General features: G+C 42.1%; 1 long non-coding RNA gene across 1 annotated transcript in view; it reads right to left on the reverse strand.

Moving 5' to 3' along the window:
- Window positions 1–10,933, reverse strand: part of LOC140480520 (uncharacterized) — a 71,501-nt gene extending 60,568 nt beyond the window's left edge. The window contains exon 1 of the long non-coding RNA XR_011961330.1: window positions 10,847–10,933. This is a non-coding gene — a long non-coding RNA (uncharacterized lncRNA). The remainder of the gene's footprint in view (window positions 1–10,846) is intronic.
- Between the last annotated feature and the right edge of the window lie 868 nt (window positions 10,934–11,801).

An 11,801-nucleotide genomic window follows, 5' to 3' on the forward strand; every position in this document is an offset into this window, starting at 1 on the left:
CAGTGTGAAACCAGGCTATTTGGCCCAACAAGTCCACACCGACCCTTCAAACAGTAACCCACCCAGACCTATTTCCCTCTGACTAATGCACCTAACACTATGGATAGTTTAGCATGGCCAATTCACCTAACCTGCACATCTTTGGACTGTGGGAGGAAACCGGAGCACCCGGAGGAAACCCACACACACATGGGGAGAATGTGCAAACTCCTCTCAAATAGTCGCCTGAGCTGAAATCGAACCTGGGTCCCTGGCGCTGTGAGGCTTTTGATATTTTAAGTTTTTTTTCCATAAAAGGTGAGTGGTAGTCAATTGGCAGTGCGAAGGTTATTTGCAATTAGCAACTTCACCTGGAAAAGTGAAAAATTTACCAGGTATATCCATTCCACAAAAAAAGGGCAAATTGAACCAGGCCAATCACCATCCTATTAATGTATACGTAATGATTACCAAACAGATTGAAGATATCTTACAAATAACCAGCTCATCAATGCTTAGTTTGTTTTCCACTAAGGCCACTCGGCTTTTAGTCATAGACCAAAAAGCTGAAATCCAAAAGTGAGGCATGAGTGACTGCCACCATTTGACCAAAGGTGGTATCTAGTCTTGCCCTTGTACAAGGGAAGATGGTTGTGATTGTTGAGGTCAATCATCTCAGCCCAGAAGATTGTTACAGGTGTTCTTCAAGAAAAGTTCTAGGCCTAACAATCTACCACTGCTTCTCCAAAAACTGTCCCTCCATCTGAGTTAGAAGAGAAGTGGTGACTGCACAGTGTTCAGTTCCACTTAAATCTAAGATATTGGAGCAGTCTGTGCTCACACAGATAGTCAGAAGTCCTATCATACCGAGTTGTAGTCCAACAGGTCTACTTGAAATCACAAGTTTTCAGAGCACTGCTCCTTCATCAGGTAGAGGAGTCAAAAGCTCGTGATTTCAAATATACCTGTTGGACTATAACTTGGTATCGCTTGTCCTCTGACTTTGTTCACTCCAGTCCAACACCAGCACCTCCACATCACACACAGATCGAATTGGCAACATTGGGCTGATAACTGGAAAATTGGCCCAGTATAACGAAACATTGGCATCTAATTTTTTTAAAATTCACTTATTTTTCCAATCAACCTGTTCAGAAATATAATTACACACCTCCGAAACAGGTAAGACTTAAACCTGGACATCTCTATCCGGAGGTAGGGACACTACCATGGTGCCATAAGAACACCGTAAACATTGGCATTTATTTTTAAATTACAGCATGATGGCCAACTTCTGGATGAGACCTCAATTTGTTACGACAAGAGATAAAGATCCCCAATTTCAAATCATTTAGCTCTTTGATGAGAAGGGATGAACTGGTTCTCCTTCTTTATTCACCCAAGCTCTTGGTTGCTCCCAACAACATTCAACTTAAAAATGGATCCCTTCCCTTGTGGATATCTTTCTCCCAGACCCAGGTGAATTTTTTTGTTTAAAACAACCGATTTAGTCAGACTATCTTGAGTTAACAAGGAATGATCTGATTAAATATACAAATAATTATTAATGCAATACACTTTAGAAATTAAAGGTGGATTAAAAAGATAAAGGTCAACAAAAGTATACAGCTCAGTTTCTGAATTGTTCACAAAGAGCAGATAGTCGAATATTGTAGCCATTGAAGAGAGAGTTACTGGTAGTGTTGATGTTAGTAATTGAAAAGTTAACTTCAAGTTTTTTCATGTTGTGCTTTATTTGCCTCCAGCAGAATGCCATTACCAAACACAGTTAAAAATCACACAACACCATTTGATAGTCCAACAGGTTTGTTTGGAAGCATTAGCTTTTTGAGTCCTGCTCCTTCATCAGGTAGCTGTGGAGCAGGACCATGAGACACAGAATTTACAGCAAAAGATTACAGTGTCATACAACTGAAATGATAATTTGCACAAACCTAGATTGCTGGTAAATCTTTCATCGTTTAAAATGGGTTGCAGGTTTTGGTTCCTTAATATCTAAATCCCAGACTTCTTTTAAGTCACGTTCTCAAGATAACTTAAGGATTTATTTTAAAAAAAGGTGACATCTCAGTTCAGACAATGCATTAAAGGTATGAGGTTGGAGACTGTCTGTATCCCAGTCCTGAGTCAGACTGATCCTATTTCCAAAGAGTGAAAGAAGTTGAATGTGTGTCTACAGGAAGGGTGCAGGAAGGAGGGATTCAGATACTTGGATAATTGAGGACCTTTCAAAAGAGCAGAAATGGGTACTGCAGATGCTGGAGATTAGAGCCAAGATTAGAGTTGTACTGGAAAAGCACAGCAGGTCAGGCAACATCCGAGGAACAGGAAAATTGACGTTTCAGATAAAAGCCCTTCATCAGGAATGAGGCTGGGAGCCTCGGGGGTGGGGGGAGATAAATGGGAGGGGTGTGGGGCTGGGGGGAAGGTAGCTGAGAGTGCAACAGGTGGGTGGGGGTGAAGGTGAGAGGTCTGAGGAGGGTGGAGCAGATAAGTGGGAAGGAAGATGGACAGGTTGGACAGGTCATGAGGACAGTGCTGAGCTGGGAGATTGGAACTAGGGTAAAGTGGGGGGAGGGGAAATAAGGAAACTGGTGAATTCCACATTGATGCCATGGGGTTGGAGGGTCCCGAGGCTGAAGATGAGGCCTTGGGTGGTGAGGAAATGATGGTGGAGGAGGACCAGGACCCACATGTCCTCGGCAGAGTGGGAGGGGGAATTGAAATGTTCGACCACGGGGTGGTGGGGTTGATTGGTGTGGGTATCCTGGAGATGTTCTCTGAAGCGCTGTGCGAGAAGGCGTCCAGTCTCCCCAGTGCAGAGGAGACCACATCAGGAGCAACGTGACATGTGGAAGTTCCAGAACCGTGAGGTTATACTACAGCTGTACAAAACTCTGGTGCGGCCGCACTTAGAGTACAGTTCTGGTCGCCGAATTATCAGAAGGATGTGGAAGCTTTGGAAAGGGTGCAGAGGAGATTTGCCATTACGTTGTCTGGTATGGAGGGAAGGTCTTGTGAGGAAAGGCTGAGGGGCTTGAGGTTGTTTTTGTTGGAGAGAAGAAGGTTGAGAGGTTAATTAATAGAGACATACAAGATGACCAGAGGACTGGATAGGGTGGACATTGAGAGCCTCCTTCCTCGGATGGTGTTGGCTAGCATGAGGGGACATAGCTTTGAACTGCAAGATGATAGACATAGAACATAGAACATTACAGCGCAGTACAGGCCCTTTGGCCCTCGATGTTGCGCCGACCTGTCATACTAATCTGAAGCCCATCTAACATACACTATTCCATGTACGTATATATGCTTGTCCAATGACGACTTAAATGTACTTAAAGTTGGCGAATCTACTACCGTTGCAGGCAAAGCATTCCATATCCTTACTACTCTGAGTAAAGAAACTACCTCTTACATCTGTCCTATATCTATCACCCCTCAATTTAAAGCTATGCCCCCTTGTGCTCGCCGTCACCATACTTGGAAAAAGGCTCTCTCTCTCCACCCTATCTAACCCTCTGATTATCTTATATGTCTCTATTAAGTCACCTCTCAACCTTCTTCTCTCCAACAAAAACAGCCTCAAGTCCCTCAGCCTTTCCTCATAAGACCTTCCCTCCATACCAGGCAACATCCTAGTAAATCTCCTCTGCACCCTTTCCAAAGCTTCCACATCCTCCTTATAATGCGGTGACCAGAACTGTACACAATACTCCAAGTGCGGACGCACCAGAGTTTCGTACAGCTGTAGCATACCCTCATGGTTCCAGAACTCAATCCTTCTATTAATAAAAGCTAAAACACTGTATGCCTTCTTAACAACCCTGTCAACCTGGGTGGCAACTTTCAAGGATCTGTGTACCTGGATACCGAGATCTCTCTGCTCATCTACACTACCAAGAATCTTACCATTAGCCCATTTGCATTCCGATTACTCCGACCAAAGTGAATCACCTCACACTTGTCCGCATTAAACTCCATTTGCCACCTCTCAGCCCAGCTCTGCAGCTTATCTATGTCTCTCTGTAACCTACAACATCCTTCGTCACACTCCACAATTCCACCGACCTTGGTGTCGTCTGCAAATTTACTAACCCACCCTTCTATGCCCTCATCCAGGTCGCTTATAAAAATGACGAACAGCAGTGGACCCAACACCGACCCTTGTGGTACACCACTGGTAACTGGACTCCAGGATGAACATTTCCCATCAACCACCACCCTCTGTCTTCTTTCAGCAAGCCAATTACTGATCCAAACTGCTATATCTCCCACACTCCCATTTCTCCGCATTTTGAACAATAGCCTACTGTGGGGAACCTTATCGAACGCCTTGCTGAAATCCATATACACCACATCAACCAGTTTACTCTCATCTACCTGTTTGGTCACCTTCTCAAAGACCTCAATAAGGTTTGTGAGGCACGACCTACCCTTCACAAAACCATGCTGACTGTCCCTAATCAAATTATTCTTTTCTAGATGATTATAAATCCTATCTCTTATAACCTTTTCCAACAATTTACCAACAACTGAAGTAAGGCTCACTGGTCTATAATTACCAGGGTTGTCTCTACTCCCCTTCTTGAACAGGGGAACCACATTTGCTATCCTCCAGTCTTCTGGCACTATTCTTGTAGACAATGACGATTTAAAGATCAACTCCTCCCTGGCTTCCCAGAGGATCCCAGGATAAATCCCATCCAGCCCAGGGGACTTATCTATTTTCACACTCTGCAGGATTTCTAATACCTCTTCCTTGTGAGCCTCAATCCCACCTAGTCTAGTAGCCTGCATCTCAGTATTCTCCTCGACAGCATTGTCATTTTCTAGAGTGAATACTGTTGAAAAATATTCATTTAGTGCTTCCCCTATCTCCTCAGACTCCACACATAACTTCCCACTACTATCCTTGATTGGCCCTAATCTTAGTCTCGTCATTCTTTTATTCCTTAAATATCTATAGAAAGCCTTAGGGTTTACCCTGATCCCATCCACCAACAACTTCTCATGTCTCCTCCTGGCTCTTCTGAGCTCTGACTGAGGTCAGAGGTAGTTTCTTTACAACCAGTAGTAGACTTGCTAACATTACGGGCGTTTAAATTGTCATTGGATAAACATAGGGATAATCATGGAATAGTGTAGGATAGATGGGCTTCAGATTGGTTTCACAGGTTGGTGCAACATTGAGGGCTGAAGGGCCTGTACTGAGCTATAATATTCTGTATTCCATGTTCTAAAATGGAATTTACAAAATATTACATGGATTGGCTGCTTACATTGTGCATTTTTTGATCAAAATAGAATGTATCTACAAATATAATTCTGCAAATACAAATTCACCCTATAGACTTATATGTGTGTGTGCATGCATGTGTGTGAGAGAGAGTGAGTGCACATGAGAGAGTGCCTGTTTGCATATGTGCATGCCTGGTAAAGTGAGAGTGTAATGGAGTATAATCCTGTGAGAGAGTGTGTATATGAGAAAGAGCATATATGAGACAGGGTCTGCGTGTGTGTGTGCAGTGCAGTGGGGTTACCTGTTGTGTGACATGAACCCAACGCCATCCACATGGGTACCAAACTTGACTATCAGCCTCTGCTCGGCAACTTTGCATTGTTGCCTGTCCTGAAGTCTGCCTTGGAGGATGGTCACCGAAGGTCCGAGGCTAAATGTCCCTGACCACTGAAGAATTCCCTGATTGGGAGGGAACACCCCTGCCTGGTGATTATTTCAGAGTCCATTCATCCATTGTTGTAGTGTCTGCTCGGTCTCACCAATGTACCATGCCTTGGGGCATCCTTGCCTGCAGCGTATGAGATAGACAACATTGGTCAAGACACAGGAGTACCTGCCGCCTACATGGTGGGTGGTGTCCCCATGTGTAATGGTAGTATCCATGTCGACACTCTGACACATCTTGCAGAGGCTGATAGTGGTGTTGTGGTCGATGTTCACAGCAAATTGCCTAGCCTTCAGACAACAATGTTCTGTTTAAGGTTTGGTGGTTGTTTTGAAGGTGAGAAGTGGAGGCATTGGAAGGTCTTGCCGAGATGTTCATCCTCATTGATAATGTGTTGCAGGCTGCAAAAAGCATGGTGTAGTTCTGCGAAGAACCAGTCTGACTCAAGATTGGGATACAAACAGATTCTAACCTTACACCTTTACTGTATTGTCTGAGCTGAGATGTCATTTTTTTTTAATAAACCCTGAAGTTACTTTGAGAATGTGACTTAAAAGAAGTTCTGAGATTTACATATTAATGAACCGAAACCTGCAACCCATTCTAAAAGATGAAAGACTTGACAGCAATCTCGGTTTGTTCAATATATCATTTCAGCTGCATGACACTGTGGTCTTTTGCTATAAATTCTATGTCTTGTAGTCCTGCTCCATAGTACCTGATGAAGGAGCAGCACTCCAAAAGCTAGTGCTTCCAAATAAATCTGTTTGGTGATAACCTAGTGTTGTGTGATTATTTTTTTTACCTTGTCTACCCCAGTCTAAAATGGCTCCTCCACATCGTGACTACCAAACACATTCTCCTCTTTGCTGTCAGCATTCTGAAGGAACCTTTCCCTCAGTGACATCTTGGTCTGTGTCTCTATCACTCCTACCACTTCTGCATGGCACCTTCCTACACAATTGCAGAAGTTGTAAGACTGGTCCATTCAGCAAGTGACACAATGTTTTACTTAGACTTCTTTCAGTTGAATCTGCTGTACTGATTGCTCACAATGTGGTCTCCTTTATATCAGAGACACCAAATGCAGACTGACTGACTGATTGATTGCTTTGTGGAAAACCTCCTTTGTTAATGACCCCTCCTTTCAGTTGCTTGCCATTTCAATATGCCATCTTATTCTTATGCTAATATTTCTGTCCTGCTACAGTGTACTAACGAAGCTCAGTGTAAGTTGGAGGGATAACTCCTCATTTTTCATTAAGTACTTTACAGCCTCTAGGATGAAATGTGTTCCACAGCTTCAGATTCTGACCTCCATTTTTTACATCCCACATCCTCGCCATCCCACAGAGTGTCTTGTCAATACTGCTGTCAGCACAGCATACACATTTATTCCTTTTCACACCTATCATCTGCACCTATTTTATATATCTACATATTCTTTAAAACATTATTAGCACTCTCTACATCCTTTGGTCTGGAAACCTCATAATCTATTCTACTCCCTCCTCCTCCCATTCTGTTAACGGCATAAAAAAATCATTTTCCAGCCTATTTCAGTTCTGAAGATAAGTAACATTAGTATCAACGCTAACTATGTCTCTCTCTTTCTACAAATGTTGCTAGAACTGCTGAGTTTCTCTAATGCTTTCTATTTTTTATTTCAGATTTTATAGTATTCACAGTATTTTACTTTTATTTGCAAAATATTAAGTTGGTTGAAATTCTATTGTTCTGATTCCTTTTGACCATGACTGAAAGTCAGGATTCAGAGTGAGAGAGATAGGTCTTTGTTACTCTTTTTTTTTGGATTGCTAGCTACCTTGCTTCGTGATCGCAAAGTGAGTCTCTTTACCTGCAACACAAGAGTGAACAAGGGATAGTTATTTAGCTGTGACAATCAGTGTGCTAATGCTTAATGGGTAATTTAATGCACACGTGAGGAACTCAGTCCCACTTTAATACTTCAGTAGAGTTGAAACTGGCTTTGTAATCTGTCCTTGTATTTATTTCAAAGTTACAAACACAAGTGTGTCTGTGGTTTGATGCCCAATCTGCAAAAAGTGAGTTGCTGTATAGCAAGGGTTTGTCAGCTCCTTGTTGCTTTTGTAGTCACAATATATCACAGGTCAGCCTGTTCTGACTTGCCTCTGACCCTTTTTTAAGGATTGTTATCAGAAGAAACAAAGCAGCAGGTTAACAACTGTGGGGCTGTATTCAACTGCATGAGAAAGCATGAAAAGAAAGAACTCAGGAACAGGTATTAAAGTCTCCTGAATACAAAATAGGACAGTGTTTGGAAAGGGTTAGGATTCAAACTTTATTATTCCTTTATCCAGTATGCTTAATGAGAAGACGAATGGTAAAAATAGGATTGAAGGTGTTGTATCTGAATGCACACAGAATATGAAATAAAGTAAATGAACTCGTGGCGCATATCGAAATTGACAGATATGATGCGGTGGGCATCACAGTGACATGGCTGTAGGGAGATCAGGACTGGGAACTAAATATTCAAGGATATACATCCTATGGAAAAGGCAGGCGGGGGAAAAAGGGGTGGGGTTTCCTTATTAGTAAGAAATGAAATTAAATCAATAGCAAGAAATGATGTAGAGTCAGATGAAGTATAATCTGTGTGCATTGAGTTGAGGAACCTCAAAGGTTAAAAAACAAAAGTGGGAGTTCTGTACAGGCCTCCAAACAGTAGTCAGGATGCGAGGCACATGATACACCAGGAGATAGAAAGGGCTTGTAAGAAAGGCAAGGTTACAGTGATCATGAGAAATTTCTTGATACAGATGGACTGGGAAAATCAGGTTGGTAGTGGTTTACAAGATAGGGAATTTGTGGAATGTCTACAAGATGGCTTTTTGGAGCAGAATGTGATGGAGCCCACGAGGGAACTGGCAATACTGGATTTAGTGTTGTGCAATGTGGCAGGCTTAAGGAAGCTTGAGGTGAAGGAACCCGTAGGAGGCAATGGCCATAACATGATCGAATTTACTCTGCAATTTGAGATGGAGAAGGTGGAATCAGATATAACAGCTTTAAAGCTGAATAAATACAACTACTGAGGCATGAGGGAGGAGCTGACCAGAATTGACTGGGAGAGGAGCTTAGCAGGAAAGACATTGGAACAGCAATAGCAGGAGTTTCAGGGAGTAATTCATAAGACACAACAAAAATTCATCCTGAGGAAAAAGAAGCATATGAAAATGTTAGAATTCTTTGAGAAAGTAAGGAGCACATTAGACCAAGGACAGCCAATGGATGTTATCTATCTGGAATTTGACAAGGTGCTGCACAGGAAGCTATTGAATAGGATAAAGGCCCATGGTGCTAGCATGGATAGATGCTTAGCTGTCTGACAGAAAGCAGAGTGAGGATAAGAATGGCAGCCGGTGAGGAATGGTGTTCTGCAAGGGTCAGTGTTGCGACCACAACTTTTCATTTTATACATTTAACGATCTGAATGAAGGAACTGAGGGCAATCTGGCCACGTTTGCAAAGGATACAAAGATAGGTGGAGGGACATTTAATATTGAAGAGGCAGGGAGGATACAGAAGGACTAAGACAGGTTAGGACAGCAGGCAAAAAAGTGGCAGATGGAATACAATTTGGGAAAGTGTGAAGTCATGCACTTTCATAGGAATAATAGAGGCATGGACTATTTTCTAAATGGGGAGAAATTTCAAAAATCTGAAGTGCAAAGGGTCTTGGAAGTTCTAGTCCAGGATTCTCTTGAGGGAAACTTACAGGTTGAGTTGGTAGTTAGGAAGCAATTGCAGTGTTCCATTTATTTCAAGAGGACTAGAATATAAAAGCAGGGATGTACTTCTGAGGTTTTATGTGGCTCTGGTCAGACCACATTTGGATTATTGTGAGAATTTTGGGCTCCATACCTCAGGAAGATGTATTGGCCCTGAAGTGGACCTCAGAGGAGATTAACCAGAATCACGTTATAGCAACCACATGTTTTAAAAGTTCATGCTTTAGAAGCAGTGTCCCCAATTTCTCAAACATGATACAGTAAATACACATCAACGAAACGCATGTTACAGCAGAAAGACCTGTATGAGAAATGTTTGAGGACTCTGGGTCTATACTTGATGGAGTTTAGAAGGATGAGGGAGGGATCTAATTGAAACTTACAGAATACTGAATGGCCTGGACAGAGCGGACATTGGGAAGATGTTTTCATTAACAGGAGAAACTAGGACCTGAGGGGCCCAGCTTTAGAGTAAGGGGAAGACCCTTTAGAACAGAGGTGAGCTGGAGAGTGGTGAATCCATAGAATTCATTGCCACAGAAAGCTGTGGAGGCCAGATTATTGAGTATATTTAAGACTGGGATAGATAGGGTGTTGATTGTCAAGGGGATCAAAGGCTATGGGGAGAAAGCGGGAGAAAAGGGTTGAGAAAGTTATCAGCCATGTTTGAATGGCAGAGCAGACTCGATAGACCAAATTGTCTAATTATTCTCCTACATCTTACGGTCTTCCCTTTGTATCTTTAGGTACGGCATTCCATGCATCCCTCTCCAGGCAGTCATTTAATTTACATATGCAATAATTTTGGCTGTATTTTTAAAGATGCACATTTTGGAATTACAAGTTAAAATATTCACAGTCCTTAGGATGTCTATCGTCTGTACTCTCCTCTTCTTTTGTGCTATTGTGAGTTTTCTCTCTATGGCCAAGAAAAAGCAGAGAACCTTCAGGTATTAGTTCACTGTCATTACAGTCTTAGAGTCATAGCGATGTACAACATGAAAACAGACCCTTCAGTCCTCACCGACCAAATATTCTAAATATTAATCCAGTTTCACTTGCCAGTATTTGGCCTATATCACTCTTAAACCCTTCCTATTCATATACCTATCCAGATGCCTTTTAAATGTTTAGTTGTACCGGCCTCCACCACTTCCTCTGGTAATTCATTCCATGTATGCACCACCTCTGTGTAAAAAGACTTGCCTGTTCAGTCTCTTTTAAATCTTTCCCCTCACCTTAAATCTTGATAAAGTACAAAAGTCATGCTAGGCATGACTTGCAATTAAAAGCTTGCTTTTTGATTAATTGTAGACATTTAAGAAGGTTGTAACCAGTGATAATCACATTCTTTTCTAACTTGTTGCACTTTCGAGGAACTACCTTAATAATCTGCATTCCGCTGAATCACCCTTGCAGCTGGGAAACCGAAGCTCCATTTTCAGCTCATCTCCAGAAGAAGGAGATTTCTGCCTCCGATTGATTGTTTCATTCTGTCACACACAAAGGTTTCAAATAACCAAGTTAACTTGTAGAGGCAAATATTGCCAGACAAAAGTTAATTTCTCATATCAATCATTGCTTCAAAAAAATTCAAGAAAGGTGGTCTTACAAGGTTATAAGTTTAAGATGTGGTGTAAAATTACAGCATAACATTTAAATACTGGACAATTTTAGAAAAATTGCAGTAGGTAGTGAGTACAGAATCTAGTGTTCCTGTTAAGTAAGAATCAAACCCATCACAGACCAGCTGGTCTCCTCCCCAATTATAGTTTGCCAGGCATCCCATCTGCAGCCTTCAAAAAGCTCTGGAGGAGGTGATTTTGTATTTCCTGGGGCTCATATGTTTCTCTCATGTGGTTGCACATTGCAGCTATGAGGTGGTATCATGCAGAGCAGTTGGACGCCTCCTATAGTAAATACAAATGTGAAGCGTTGGAAGGTTTGAATTTTGTTTGTTTATTTTTAACTAAGGAGCAGCTGACTGCTTTTCACCTAAGCTGATCAAAGCAATAATTTCTATTGGCAAGTATCCAGTAATCAGTCAGGTTTAGATCTCTGCAGGCTGAAATTTCAAAGCTCCTGTCAGACAGCAGCGGTATGATGTGGGGATGGGCCGAAAGGTTTCTGACATGTCAATTTAAAGGTGTCAACTTTGGAGCAGGAAATAGTCATGAGGGTGGATTAGGACTTCGGTTTTCCTCCCTATTGACGCCAATGAAAACTGTTACCAAACCCATTCAGAGCTTGTCCAGGGGTGTTCTTGCCATTTCTTAGTGGGCAAGCAGGTTTAAACACTGGCTGGCCGAAGACAAGTGGATAAAGACTGATGAGACAC

Source organism: Chiloscyllium punctatum, chromosome 8, assembly GCF_047496795.1.
Source record: "Chiloscyllium punctatum isolate Juve2018m chromosome 8, sChiPun1.3, whole genome shotgun sequence".
In the NCBI taxonomy this organism is placed as follows: domain Eukaryota; kingdom Metazoa; phylum Chordata; class Chondrichthyes; order Orectolobiformes; family Hemiscylliidae; genus Chiloscyllium; species Chiloscyllium punctatum.